Consider the following 14,163-nt stretch of genomic DNA (forward strand, 5'->3'; position numbering starts at 1 on the left):
ATGGGAGACCCATCCCCTTCTTCTCATATCCTTCTCCAGTACCACCATACCTTTTCAATGTCTCTCATCTTCTCTCTGTTCCTCCAGGTCATTAACACTATGTCTCAATCTTTCCCCACACTTCAGTCCCATTCTCTTACCCCTCAATTCACACCCTCACTCATTCTTTCAACCAATCAACATACCCCCATTCATACTCATCTGTTGTCAAGTACTCACTATCCCCTTGAAATTCCCACTCCACCTATCTCATCCATAATAACCTGTTCTACTCCCCAACACTCTCCCATTCAATCACCAAGTCCCAGCCATCAACTCTGTAGCTCTCCTTCTCAAATCCTAGTCATCTTCTACTCTGTTCTTCTCCTCCCTACCCTAGTCCCATCTTCTCCTCTGTTCCCCTCCCCCCAAATCCCATCCATCCTTGCTTTGTTCCCCTTCTCCCTCTTCTTATTCTCCTGCATCCTTACCCTGATGCCAGCATCTCTCCCTCTCTCTCAAAACTGCTTTGGTTGTACCACAGAAAAGCTGATTATCAAATCTATGACCCTTCACCCTCTCACTCCCTTCCCGGATCCAGCATCTTTCCTACTCCTTTCCCCACCCATCCATCTGATCTCTATTTTTCCAACTCCACTCACCCCATCCCTGTAATTCTCCCTCCACCCCCTTTGTCCTGGGGATCCAGCATTTGTCCTCCCTCGTTTTCCCATCCCCTCATCTGCACTCTCTCCTTCCTCACCCTGCCCACTCACCCATGGTCTGGCATTTCTCTCCTTGCCACCACGATACGACAGCTCTTTTTCCCTTCCCTTTCCCCACAATCCACAAGTGCAGTATCTCTCATTACCCCTCCCCCCCTGTGGGTCTGGTATATCTCTATCTCACCTTTATCTTTATTTCACCAGTATCTGCTGTGAATCTGTATAGGAGTTTCATAGAAAGCCATGAACAAGGTCATGCTTGTTTACCTTGTGGCAAGGCATCCAGGACTATTAGTGGTCTTTCTGTGATCCCCCACCCCCAATGAGCTGCTCTTATCCATAGATGTGTATCCCTTTCTGCTTCCCTCAGCGCCACACTTCTCCCATCTTCCAGTGGGTCACCTTAGCGCCAATGATATAACATGCTGTCTTATCCAGCCCCAAAAGCTCTCTGTAGTGTCCTGCCTGTGCAGGAACAGGAAGTTGTAAGGAAAGCTTCGGGGACTGGCTGAAGGTAGCATGCTTGCATCATTGATGCTGCTGACAACCTACCGGAAGATGGAAGAAGTGCAGCGCTATGGGAAGCAGAAAGGGAGAGACACCTATGGATAAGAGCAGCTCATTTTTAGGGGGGGGGGGGAAATAAACACCCATTTGCAGTGACCAGAATTGCACACCATGAAGCAATACAGAGGCATTATGAATTTCTTAGTTTTATTCTCAAACTAGTTAAAAAAGGCCCGTTTCTGTCAGAAATGAAACCGGCGCTAGCAAGGTTTTCTTCGGAGTGTATGTTTGAGAGAGAGTATGTGAGAGATGGAGAGTGTGATAGACAGAGAGTATGTGAGAGTGTGAGTGTGCGTCCCCCCCCCCCTCCCTTTATGGTCTGAGGCCCCCCTTCCACCCCCACCTCTCTGGTCTCAGGACCCCCCCCTCACCCGCCGTCCAGCCACCCATGTCCAGCGGCCTTCCTCTCCCCTGCCCCCCCTCCAGCCACCCAGGCTGACATCACTCATAGCTGATTCCCAGGCAGGGGGAGGAGTAGGGAAACACGCGGAGCAAGTGGCAGGGAGCAGCGCATCAAACGACCCTCTTCTCCCCTCCCCTGCCCCCCTGCAGCCACCCATGTCCTGTGACCCTCCTCTCCCCCTGCAGCCACCCATGTCCAGTGACCCTACTCTGCCCCTGTCCCCCCTCCAGCTACCCATGCCCAACGACCCTCCTCTCCCCTGCCCCCCCTCCAGCCACCCATGTCCAACGACCCTGCTCTCACCTGCCCCTCCATCCACCCAGGTTGTGTAACCAATTCTTCGGGGCAGGCAGGAAAGATCCCCAGTCCTGCTTGCTCGCTGCTGGCGCTCCCCTGCTGCCGGATCGCTGTTCAAAATGGCTGCCGAGACTTCTGCTGAAAGTCTTGGAGGCCGCCCTTGAGTATCGGCAGACATTTTGAACAGCGATCCGGCAGCGGGGGAGCATCAGCACCAGCAGTGGGCAGGCAGGACCGGGGATCTTTCCTGCCTGCCCCAAAGAATTGGTTACACAACCTGGGTGGATGAAAGAGGGACAGGTGAGAGAGCAGGGTTGTTGGATATGGGTGGCTGGAGGGGGGGGGGGGCAGGGGGAGAGTAGGGTCGCAGGACATAGGTGGCTGGACGGGGGGGGGGCAGGAGAGAGGAGGGCCGTTGTTTGATGCGCCGCTCCCTGCCACTTGCTCCACGTGTTTCCCTACTCCTCCCCCTGCCTGGGAATCAGCTGTGAGTGACAGCAGCCTGGCTATGGAGCCTAGCTCAGCAACTCCGAAGGAGCCACGGACACAGGCAGACACATTAGAATGTTGGTGGTGAGAATTATTATATAGAATTCCGTTCCTAACATTCTTTTTGCTTTTTTTGGTTGCTCTTAGTGCCTAGTTAGTAGAACTACCCTTTATATGTGCCCCATGGATGAAAATGTACCTAATCTAGGTGTACACTATGGGCACATACCCAGACATCCCTAGATCTCCCATTTGAAAATTGACCTCATAATCTCTTTATTGTTGCTTTTTGACATTGGAAGAATTGCATAACTTTTCAGCATAATATATGTATATGTATAGCACCCTTAGGAATTACTCCCCACATTAACAAATGTGTTTTTTTTCCTCTTAAGTATAAATACCTATCATGCAACATTTTTCTGCAACAATCTGAAGAAAAAGAATGGACACAAGAAAAGGAAGAACCTACAGACATTTTCAGAACTTTGGACTTAGCATGTGCATCGATGACTTCAAGACTGCCCAGTGAGAGAAGAGTGGTAGCACTAAACTGCTTAAAACAGACAATGCATACATACTCTATGGTCAGACATGTGAAGCAAGCCCAACATGGAAATGTGATCAATGTAAAATTCATCGAGTTAGAATAAGAAGATTCAGTACAAGCTATTAGACTATTAGAGATAATGTGATAAACTATTGCAGTTGGAATACTATGGAACATATAAAATGGAATATAATGAAGTCACAAAATGTATTAAATAAGTATTTTTTTTAAGGAACAGTGTGATGCCTATTTCGTATTTCTAGAAGTTTTCAAAGTATTTAATAATTTTTTTAAATTCATGTTGATTTAGGGGTCCTTTTACTACTGTGTGTTCATGGATTTAGAACCCTTAGTTCTGCACACTTTTGATGAGTTAAGCTGTTATACACTTTACATAACAATGTGTCTTTTACAAAGGCACGCTAGCAGTTTTAGTGCATGCTGATCAGCAATCGCTAAACGCTAGAGCCGCCCATAGAAATATGGGCATCTCTAACGTTTAGCATGTGCTTATTTTTAACGTGCACTAAAAACGCTAGCATACCTTTGTAAAAGGACCCTTATATGAGAAATTGTGAATTATATAGTCTTTCACTTTAAATATTCTGTATGAGCTCAATTCACCCAAATTTGGAATATAAAAATATTTCTGGTAGAAAAAGTTGTCAACCTCAATTAACAAAAATATCAAAATCCCAATTTTAGGAAAAAGCAGTTCAGAAAAATTAAACTCCCTTTATGTGAAAAATTAAACTCCCTTTATGTGAAACGTATAGCTAAGTCCAAATATTAAATCATGTAGTATGCTAATAGCTTCATTACAATATACATAAGCTCATTAGTATTTTTCAGATGTGTAGACTTGCTCTCCTGATATTGTCCTGGTAGCGCTATACAAATGCTAATAATGATAATTGTCTGGAATAAGGTGGAAGTTCTTTGCGCATTCTCCACCTGTGATGACAGGTTGAACTAAGGTAGTCTCGCTTATCCAACATACCTTGGTGATGTTACTGCATTGTCATTGAGGTGCACACAGGTTTCTGTTTCACTTTCCTGGTATGAAGTTTAGTTAAAAGGCAGCAGTGCTAGGTAAGATTCTTGAGCACATTAATTTTATACTCTTTTTTACTGCTTCCTCTTTTGACACATGCATTCTATTTACTTCTATTTTATCCCCTATCCACTTAATACTACTAACTACTTATCATTTTTTTGTGCTACAAGACGTACACAACGCTGTACACTTGAACTGAACATGAAGATAATAGTCCCTGCTCGACAGAGCTTACAATCTAATTATCTGTATTATCCAACTTTTTGATTAACAACCTGTTGGTCCCATTTAGATCAGATAATTGAGATTCTACTGTAAATCTAAATGTAAATCAATTATCAAATGAGAAAGAAGGATAAATACAATGTCATATGTACTGCATAAAACATGTTTTTATAATTTCCAACAAAGCATAATGTTATACAAGAATTAGGGAAGTAGCTCATTATGATGAAAAGTAAGGAAAAAGAAACATCTTATGCATACTGCAAACTATTGCAGCATGAGTGTGCTGGTCATATTCAAATCCTACCTAAAAACCATTCTGCGGCTGCATGTATATTTTAAACCCTGATTCTTCCTGTGCACAACCTTGTTGATTTTAACCCTGTTCATTTTAATAAAGTTGTATTTGCTTTCATGCTGTGTCTTGAATACATTATAAAATGCTACAAATCAGGTAGTCTCTTATATGTATACATTAGTAATGCTAAAGTGGGTTTGTAGAAGATGAAACATATGTTCTTAACAGTTGTAGTGGACTGATTGTTACTACTGTATTGGTCTTCAAATCTATAATAGATTGTAAGAATGGAGCTAGGCTAGAAAGAAGCCAAGAAAGAATACCCAATATTATGTAATTAGAGCCATATCAGCCCACCAGCAGCAATCCCCACTGTCAAAGACATGACTTATTAGATTGTAAGCTCTTTGAGCAGGGACTGTCTTTCTTCTATGTTTGTGCAGCGCTGCGTACGCCTTGTAGCGCTATAGAAATGCTAAATAATAGTAGTAGTAGTAGACTTCTATACCTTCAAGCTCCCTGGTGGTCTTTTAGGCTGAGCACTCAATCCTGGAATTAGAACTAACAGGCTCAGAGGCTCTTGACTAGAGGAAGTAACTGCCTATTTCAAATGTCCTCAGGAAACTCTTGGGCCACCTCTATAACAACAGAAATCACTTCCTGCAGGCAATGCACGGGAACCACCACTTAACTAGGATATAATTTATGGAAAATAAAATAAAATAGCAGATTAAATATCAAGCAGAAGTCAACAATCACTCTAATGCCTCCCAGTCCATTGGTTTTTTTCTCAGCTGGAACAGTCATATGCACTTTAGGTGACTGTAGAACACTTCAATTTTGAGTAGGAAACTTTTTCCCAACACCAGTCTATCCATGATTACATTTGCAAACCTTCTCAGAGCACTGCTGAGTCTGAAGTTGTTTATATTAGTCCCTGGCAGGCTATGCAGCTCTGATGTGCTCCATTTCTTCACTTACCTAAGTTCTTTCTCTCTCTCTCCCCCCCCCCCCCCCCCCCCCCCAATCACTGTGTATAACCTGAAGGTTCATTTGGCTGATAGGAGTGATTTCTGGCTTTATCCTTTCTTCCAGGCACCATCTCAGCACTAAGTAGCTGAAAATGTTCAGATTTGTCTGTCTTCTGCTTGGCAGCAGAACACATTTATGTCTCGCTATGTACCTTTCTCCTTCATCTTGGTAACCAGCCCCGGGGACGCTTTTCTTACACCCAGAGAATATGGAACTTCCCCTGATACAGCTACAATCACTACTTCACAGATACTGCAAATGTCCTCTTTCTATATGGAGAGGTTTCCCATAATTCCTTGCAGTATATGGTTTCTGCCAGGTACTTGTGACCTGGATTGGCCACTGCTGGAAGCAGGATACTGGGATCGATGGGCCATTGGTCTGACCCAGTATGGCTATTCTTATGTTCTTATGAGTTAATCCAGTCATTGCTTGTTTGCACAGTACTTATTTTACTCTTGCAGCACAACTCAGATGAATACCTTTCAGAAACCACAGTCAAGCGTCTTTAAGTTTTGTTGAATCATCCAGCACAGCGGCTGTGTTTCAAGTTTTTTGACTAACCAGCAACAAAAATCATTAGACATGGTGAGTCTACAACTCAATTCATTTGTAGGATCAGTGGCGACCAAACTGGCATTTTGGGCTGTTTACTAAGGTGTGCTAGCGTTTTTAGCGTGTGCACAAAATTAGCACGTGCTGTGTAGGCGCCCATAGGAATATTGTAGGCCTCTACACAGCGTACACTAATGGTTAGCTCACGATAAAAGCAGTAACACGCCTCTAGCGCAGCTTAGTAAACAGGGCTCTTTGTAAAGCCCCTCACAGAAACACAGAACACCCCCATCCTTATTTACAATATTCATATCACATTTTCTTCTGATCTTACACACACTCTCAATCTTCCACACCTATTCAACAGTAATATTTTATGAGAAAAATAAAAATTGAAAAGTTGGAAATCAGAATGGAGATTTGAAAGGGAAGGGAATGATTTCAGATTTTTTTTTAAAATCGGAAATCATACTACTACAAAAGAGGTCTGCTATAAGGATCCAATTTATAGAATCATGCCCTACTCACAATTATGCGTCAGACATGGCCATGTTACTGAAGTATGAAGTAGCATGTTCACAAAGTTGCAACGCAGAAACAGAGAAAATGAAAATAGCATATATATATATATATATATATATATATATATATATATGGCCTGGTCTACTCATACCAAATACTAAACTCTACAATCCCTTCTTGTCCCTCAGAGATCCTCTATGTTTATTCCATGCCTTCTTGAATTGACATACACAGTTCTGAATGCCTCCACTGGGAAGCTGTTCCCCACATGTACCACCTTTTATATAAAGACATTTTCTTAGATTATGCCTATGTCTACCCCCTTTCATTTTCATCATCAGCAAGGAGGTTGGCAAGCTGAATTAATGAGCACAGATAAAGAACAAAAGTAAAATCAAACCCAAACCTATTCAATAAATGTATTCAAGGAGTATATACATTTATAGCATAATATAAATTTATCAACATGCAAAACTACAGAATAGATTATCAGTGGGTACACCGGTTTTGGTGCTATCCCTAGACTTGTTCCCCAATACACCTTTGCTTGGTGGTTACTGACTTTTAGAGTTGGACCAGAGCTTTTTCTATGCAGGTATTGAGAAAACCTATGTAACCCCTGACAAAGGTTTTTCTGAAACTTGGTCAGGTTGGGTCCTGTTTCCATTAAAAGTTGACATTTGGATAAACTCTTGTTGTGTTTGTCCTTCCTTGGATCGCTGCTGCTGCTGTTTTTCAAATCTACTTCTGCAGTAGACTGTCTCATGTTTGTTTCTGCATCATTCCACAGCAGAACACAGCCTGAGCTTCCAAAGATGCACTCTCCATGCAGTATTCCAGGCAGAACGTTATTGCCAGGATCTGAACCAGCTCTCTGCCACCTGGGCAGAATCCTCCAGCCTCATAATGCTGGGAAAGAAGTGTCATATCCTGGGGTAAACATACAGTTTATAAAAATACTATCATGAGGGAAAGAAAAAAAAAAGCCTTTTGTGGAATCCCTAGTTTCACAATAAGCTCGTGGGACTTAGCTCCCTCTCTCCCCCTGGAATCTCATGTGGGGAGAGGGAAGAAACCCTTACCGTCTTCTGAAGTAAGATCCTCCTCCCACTTCTTGGAGTTGGCTAGTGTCCCACGTGAAGGAGAGGACCTGGGGGTAGATAAGATGGAAGTGGAAGAGGAAGAAGGGAGGCGGCTCACGAGCAGACATAGGCAGAACAGAGCCTGGCCTCCATTCCATCCCCAGAGAGCGAGAGAAGTAGTAATGCCCCCTAGAAAAGGGTGGAGGGAAAAAGACTACATTACCCAGCATCCTCCAAGAGAGAGCAGAGAAAGGTTCGTGACCCCTGTAAAATGGAGGAGAGGAAGAGACTACATTTCCCAGCACCCTCGGGGCAAAGCCTGGTACAGAGATTACCTTCCCCAGCAGGAACAGGGGGAGAACTCTAACAAGGAAAGGGTGGTGCCCCTGCAGGGTAATCAAGGGAAAGAGGAACAGCTGCAAAGTGGGTGGGACGGGGAGCCCATGGAGTATCAAGAAGCTGGGCAGAGAGAAAGAGAGGAGAGCGAGGAAGAGCCTATGGACCTCTCAGCCTGGGCTCACTCCTTAGGTAACAAACTAAGGGACCAGGTAACTTCATGGTATGGTAACTGGGCTAAGAGAGGAAAGAGGAAAGGCCATGTGGGAGGATGGGTCAGTGCTTAGAGAGAGTGACCCAGATGGGTGGGGCCTTTTCATTTTCCAGAGCTCAGGCTGTGAATGAACTTTGAGTTTAAAGAGTTCTGGTTGAAGAGGGATGAGAGATTTTCCCGGAGTGGGCTGAGCCCAGCAGGAAGAAGGTGGAGTGTGAACTGTGGCTAAAAAGCCTAAAAGAAGCTGAAGGGGGTTGAGCGGTGTGCTGAAGCCTCAAGAACTGTGTTTGTTTGTTTTTTTGGAACTGCTTGCATTGTTTTGGCCCCTCCCAAGGGAGAGGGGGGGGGGGGGAGAAAGAAGACCCAGGGCTATAAAACTGTCTAAAAGGAGCCCCACTGGGTGCTGGAAGCCTGGGAGTTAAAAAGTTTTTTTTTTCTTGCTGTGTTTGTACCCCTGAGAGGAGCACAGGGGGAATTGTGAGGTTTTTTTTTTGTTGATTCAAGTATTGTGTCGTTTTGCACTGCTGGACTGTTGGATCCCAAGCAAAATAAAGAACTTGTTAAGTTTGCTTTGAAGTTGATTTCTTTGAGCCCTGCCTGTGGACTGCAGTGAACCAGGAGGTTGGGCAGCAAGGGTGAAGGGGAGAGCCCGAGGACCCTCAGGCGGAGGAGAGGATCATTTTCACACCCAGCTCTTCTACAGTCCAGTAAGCAAGTTATTCATCTTTTCACATAAGGTTCCCACAAACAAAAGAAAAACCCTCTAGCCCGGGGGGCTTATGTAACACCCACCCCTAGGCTAGGGCAGCCTTCTCCCTCCCGCTGGCACTGGTATAAAAAGAATAAAGAATTCAACTTCGAAAAGGGTCTGCAGGTCCTGCTAAGCTAATAACACCAGTGACTTAGCTTTATTTCCATATCAGCTTTAGAGGGTGGCCCTTGGCTCCTCAGACTCCATTAGGCCCATGCCTTCCTGCAGCTCAACATTTTCCAGAGCTTCCCAGCTCAGCACTTTTGGGGTCCTTTTTGCCCCAGGTTGGATAGCCCATTTTACTCCTGGCTGGCCTTGCTCTTCGAGAGGGGGCTTCTCTCTCTCCCCCTCTCTGGGGCAAGGGCTCTCTTTTCCTCTCTCTGTCCCTGCCCTTTGACCCTCCCTAGCTACTGGAGACCTCTAAGCCCTCCCTTCCAGATCCTGCCTTTGATGGACAGCTGGGGGGGAGGGGTGTAGGGAGCCTGGAAAAGTCCTCTCCATCAATAGGCTCCCACTTTCCTAAAGGGCTCAAGCTCCACCCGTGGAAAAGGTCCACCCGGTATGCTCTAGTCACAATACTTCCAAGTACTACTGCCGGATAAAGAAACTCCCTCACACTTGGACAGGATTCCATTCCAGGTTTTCCTCCCCACCCGGAGCTCTAAACCATACCTGAAGCTCCTCGTTTGAAACTAAATGGAAGGAAGTCCCCTCCGATGGTTGCAGGATCCACACCACAAGATGCAAATAGAAGATTCTAACAAACACTAACTCCCCTATGTCAAAATTGCATGCAAAATTTGGGCGTACACACAAATAAATTGTTTAATGAGCTAATTAGCATTCATCTTTATAGTCACTATTCTATAGGGGAAGGGAAAGGAAATGGGACTTGATATACCGCCTTTCTGAGGTTTTTGCAACTACATTCAAAGCGGTTTACATATATTCAGGTACTTATTTTGTACCAGGGGCAATGGACGGTTAAAGTGACTTGCCCAGAGTCACAAGGAGCTGCAGTGGGAATCAAACTCAGTTCCCCAGGATCAAAGTCCACTGCACTAACCACTAGGCTACTCCTCCACTCGTGTGTGCAAATTTTTCTGTTTGGCTATGAAAGGAGCATGGTCAGGGGCCCTTCTAGGATTTGCACACACTGTTATAGAATTCAGGTGATCTGTACCAGGTTTCAGTTGGTGTACATCCTCAAACCCCAAACTGAGTGCAGATCCCAGAGCTAAGTGCTATTCTTTAAATGGCACCTAACTTTGAGCACTGTTTATAGAATAGCACTTAGCGCACATTTTTTTGGCACCCAAATTTGTGCACCATTTATAGAATTGAGTCTTAATTGTACATAAACACTACAGGCCAAGCACAAGACTGCAAAATAACGAAAATATGTAGAAGCAATTAGTGTATACCCCTTCTTTTGAGATTATAGGATCAAGCGTTCAGTGTTAATGCTGCTCAGCTGTTTGTTGCCCAGAAGATAGACAAAACTGTATGTTATCAATATACCTGCTTACTATTAAACAGGAGGGAATCAGTACACACTAGGAAGGATACTGGTTTAAGTCATATACTGAAACATTTTCACACAATACCACCATTATCCATAGGTCCTATTGTTCAAAATAAACATTAGTAAATAACCCTTCCCTCTATAATGCTCAATATCAATACATAAAATATGAATATTAAACCTTCTTTCTAATAACTAAATAAAGCTACATTTCCAGAAACGTAGCCACGACTTAGATGGTTAAGTCCAAAATATGCAGTTTTTAGGGCCTATGTACAAAAAACGTTTTCTCCCATTTTGTGGCCAATTTGTGACCTGGATTGGTCACTGTTGGAAACAGGATGCTGGGCTCGATGGCAATACTTATGTATTTATGTGTCTGATGGGAAAATGTTTAGTACATAGAATCCCGAGATACATGATTAGGTGCAGTTGTAGGCAGAGGCAAACACAATAACAACTGTTTTAGGTACATCAGAAGCAGGAAGCCTGCAAGGGAATCCGTGGGACCATTAGATCATGAAGGAACAAAGTGGCAATCATGAAAGGCCACAGCAGAAAGCCTGAATGAATTCTTTGCCTCTGACTTTACGGAAGAAAATGTAAGAGATCTACCTGTACCAGAAATGGTTTTCAAGTTATGTGGAGGAACTGAAAGAAATCTCAGTGAACCTGGAAGATGTACTGAGCCAAATCAACAAACTAAAGAGCAGTAAATCACCTGGACTGGACGGCAAGAGTACAAGGGGAAGGGGGAAAGCAGGTGGGAGTGAAGAGTGCAAGAAGTTGTCTGTGGCAGCTTAGAGCTATTCATCTCCTCGATCAATCATTGTAGCAATTTCTAATTCATTTTCTATTGTTCTCACAACTTGTTACAATTCCTTAATACAAGGTCTTAAGCTTTCCAGTCTTCAAAGGCTACAAATAATTCAAAAACAAATGCAGTGCCGCTACTCTATTATGTACAATGTTTTTTTGATTATGTCACCCTTTTTAGAATCAAGGAACACCAACTTCCTATTTCACATCACATTTCACTTAAAATACTAATCACTCATCAGGTGTGCTACTCTGGCCGGTCTACATTTCTTTCTAACCACCTTACTCAATACACACCATCACAAGTTCATCATTCTTCCAGTCAAAATCTATTGGTTATCCCTTCCCTTGCACAAATTAAATTTCATTTGAGATGCCCGTTTCAGTGCATTTGCCCCTATGATCTGGAACAATTTACCTTTAGACATTCGGTCAGAACTGTCATTTTCAAAATTTAAGAGCACCCAAAACTTATTACTTCCAGAAAACTTTTTCTCCTAATTAGATTATCCCTCATTGGTGGCATGATGTCTGGACCTTGACTGGTGACAGTGAGGGTTTACAAATTTACCTTGTTTGCTTTCTGTACAGCCTTTACTTCTTTGCTTTATGCAGGATATGCTTCTACTGCAGTCTCTCAAGACACCCTCAGTGTCTTGGGGCCAATGTTGTTCTTAGCAAGCTGATGAAAGCTGCTGTCCGCCATTTGATTTGTGCTGTCCAAAGTACTAACATGTAAGATCTTGTTTTTAATGGCATCCCTACAAGACATTTAACTGGTGCTGCAAGTTTGGAGGATTTAATGCCAGTTTAAAATTTTTTTTTTGGCAACCTGACCTCCTCACCCCCACCTACACTTGACACATGGTATGCTCTGGTAATCTAGCAGTACCCCTGACTTACTCACCCTGGCATTAAAAAAAAAAAAATCCCTAAATCCCTTAGTCTAGTATATTTGCCTTATTTGGTATATTGACCTCCAGCAGGGCATCTTGGTAGGCTACCCCAGATTGTGTGTCAAATAAAAGAATGCTTACTACTATTTATCATTTCTATAGCGCTACAAGGCATACGCAGCGCTGTACACCATACCCTAAAAGAAAGTCCCTGCTCAAAGAGCGTACAATCTGATTTGGTAGGCTGACCCATAATAGTGCATCAGTAGAGGCCAGGACCCGCCATTTTGAATAATAGCAGCACTGTGGACAGGAGCATGGGTGTGAGGAGGGTCCAGGAAATTTGAGAAGGGGGTACACTACACTACCATGGAATTATATTTTTTAATGTTGGAAGAGGGAGGCCGTTAGACTACCAGGGCTTTTTGTGTGTCGCGGAAGGGGATCAGGTCAGGAGCCACTAGACTACTGGGTGTTTCATGGGTCAGGTAAGGGGCAACTCTACCAGGTAATTTTTGTGTTGTTGGGGGGAGGGGGTGGGAAGGTGGCCCAGCGAGGTTTTTTTTTTTTTTTAAATATCTCCCCTTCCTAACAGCATGTGAATCAATCTCTGTTTATGTACTGACAGGGAGGGGGGGGGGGGGGTGGGCATTTTTGGACCGACCTGCAGAATATTGGCACAGTGCACACCGTTCTTTTTCTGATGGTTTTTTTCTGACACATTTTTTTTAAACACAGCAGTAATTTGCATGCTTATTGATTACTGCATCATGGCGGTAAGCTTCTGCATTAGAACGTGTTCACTCAGCCATTGGCGTGCAGCCCTAACCTGTGGCTTTTCTTAATCGACCACATGTGCATAAACCATGTGCTTTATTCTAGTATGTCAGCAATGAACTTACATGTCTCTAAAGTGGGACAGTGCACACCATTCTTTTTCTGATGGTTTTTTTCTGACACGTTTTTTAAACACAGCAGTAATTTGCATGCGCATTGATTACTGCATCATGGCGGTAAGCTTCTGCATTAGAACGTGTTCACTCAGCCATTGGCGTGCAGCCCTAACCTGTGGCTTTTCTTAATCGACCACATGTGCATAAACCATGTGCTTTATTCTAGTATGTCAGCAATGAAGTTACATTTCTCTAAAGTGGGAAAAATATACAGAGCATGCCTCACGTAATTCTTTCCAAATACCTCTGCGTGCGCACGTGTGTGTGTGTTGGTGGGGGGGAGGGTGGAGGGGACAAACCACTGGATGTTGTTGTAAGCGATCTAATAAGATGGATTTTGACACTTTAAGCATAGATGATCACAATCTCACTGCTACATCTAGACAACTAAGAGCCATCAAGGGGGTGGTGTGGCAACATGGGGCGTGAGGTAGCAAGAGGAAAGTTGCCTTTGTTGCATGTGTGTTTGTTTTAGCTCTTTTTTAACGGGAAGACTGGAGAAGAGCTGAAGGCAGTTTGAAAGTAGTAGTTCCCTAAATGCTGTATATCATTCTGTCAAATTAAGTGGACTAATTTGTGGGTGGATATTACTTCTTTGGAATCCTCAATCCAATCTGGCCTATTTTTGAACTTGTGCCATCCCTTCACTTGATTTTAACCCCACCCCCTCCCCCAAGCCAAATTTGGTCCAATTCTGTTAAATTTTCTGAGTTATTTTGCTCCTGGACAAGACCACCTTGACCCCTTATGAGTAATTAATTCAAACATCTATTAGGTTGGAAAAAATAACAAGAAGCAATACTCACACAATGCACATAAGCATATTAACTGGAGAGAATGCACGGAACTAAAATCTTAAGATCAACCCCCTTTTATTTGGCTTATCCA

General features: G+C 43.5%; 1 protein-coding gene across 1 annotated transcript in view; it reads left to right on the forward strand.

Annotated features, from left to right (window-relative positions):
• Nucleotides 1–4,668, forward strand: part of LOC115462209 (probable ATP-dependent RNA helicase DDX60) — a 368,606-nt gene extending 363,938 nt beyond the window's left edge. The window contains exon 40 of the mRNA XM_030192223.1: nucleotides 2,856–4,668. The gene's annotated coding sequence lies outside the window, so the exon portion shown is untranslated. The remainder of the gene's footprint in view (nucleotides 1–2,855) is intronic.
• The last annotated feature ends 9,495 nt before the right edge of the window (nucleotides 4,669–14,163 follow it).

The sequence above is a fragment of the Microcaecilia unicolor genome, chromosome 2, assembly GCF_901765095.1.
Source record: "Microcaecilia unicolor chromosome 2, aMicUni1.1, whole genome shotgun sequence".
Taxonomy (NCBI): Eukaryota; Metazoa; Chordata; class Amphibia; order Gymnophiona; family Siphonopidae; genus Microcaecilia; species Microcaecilia unicolor.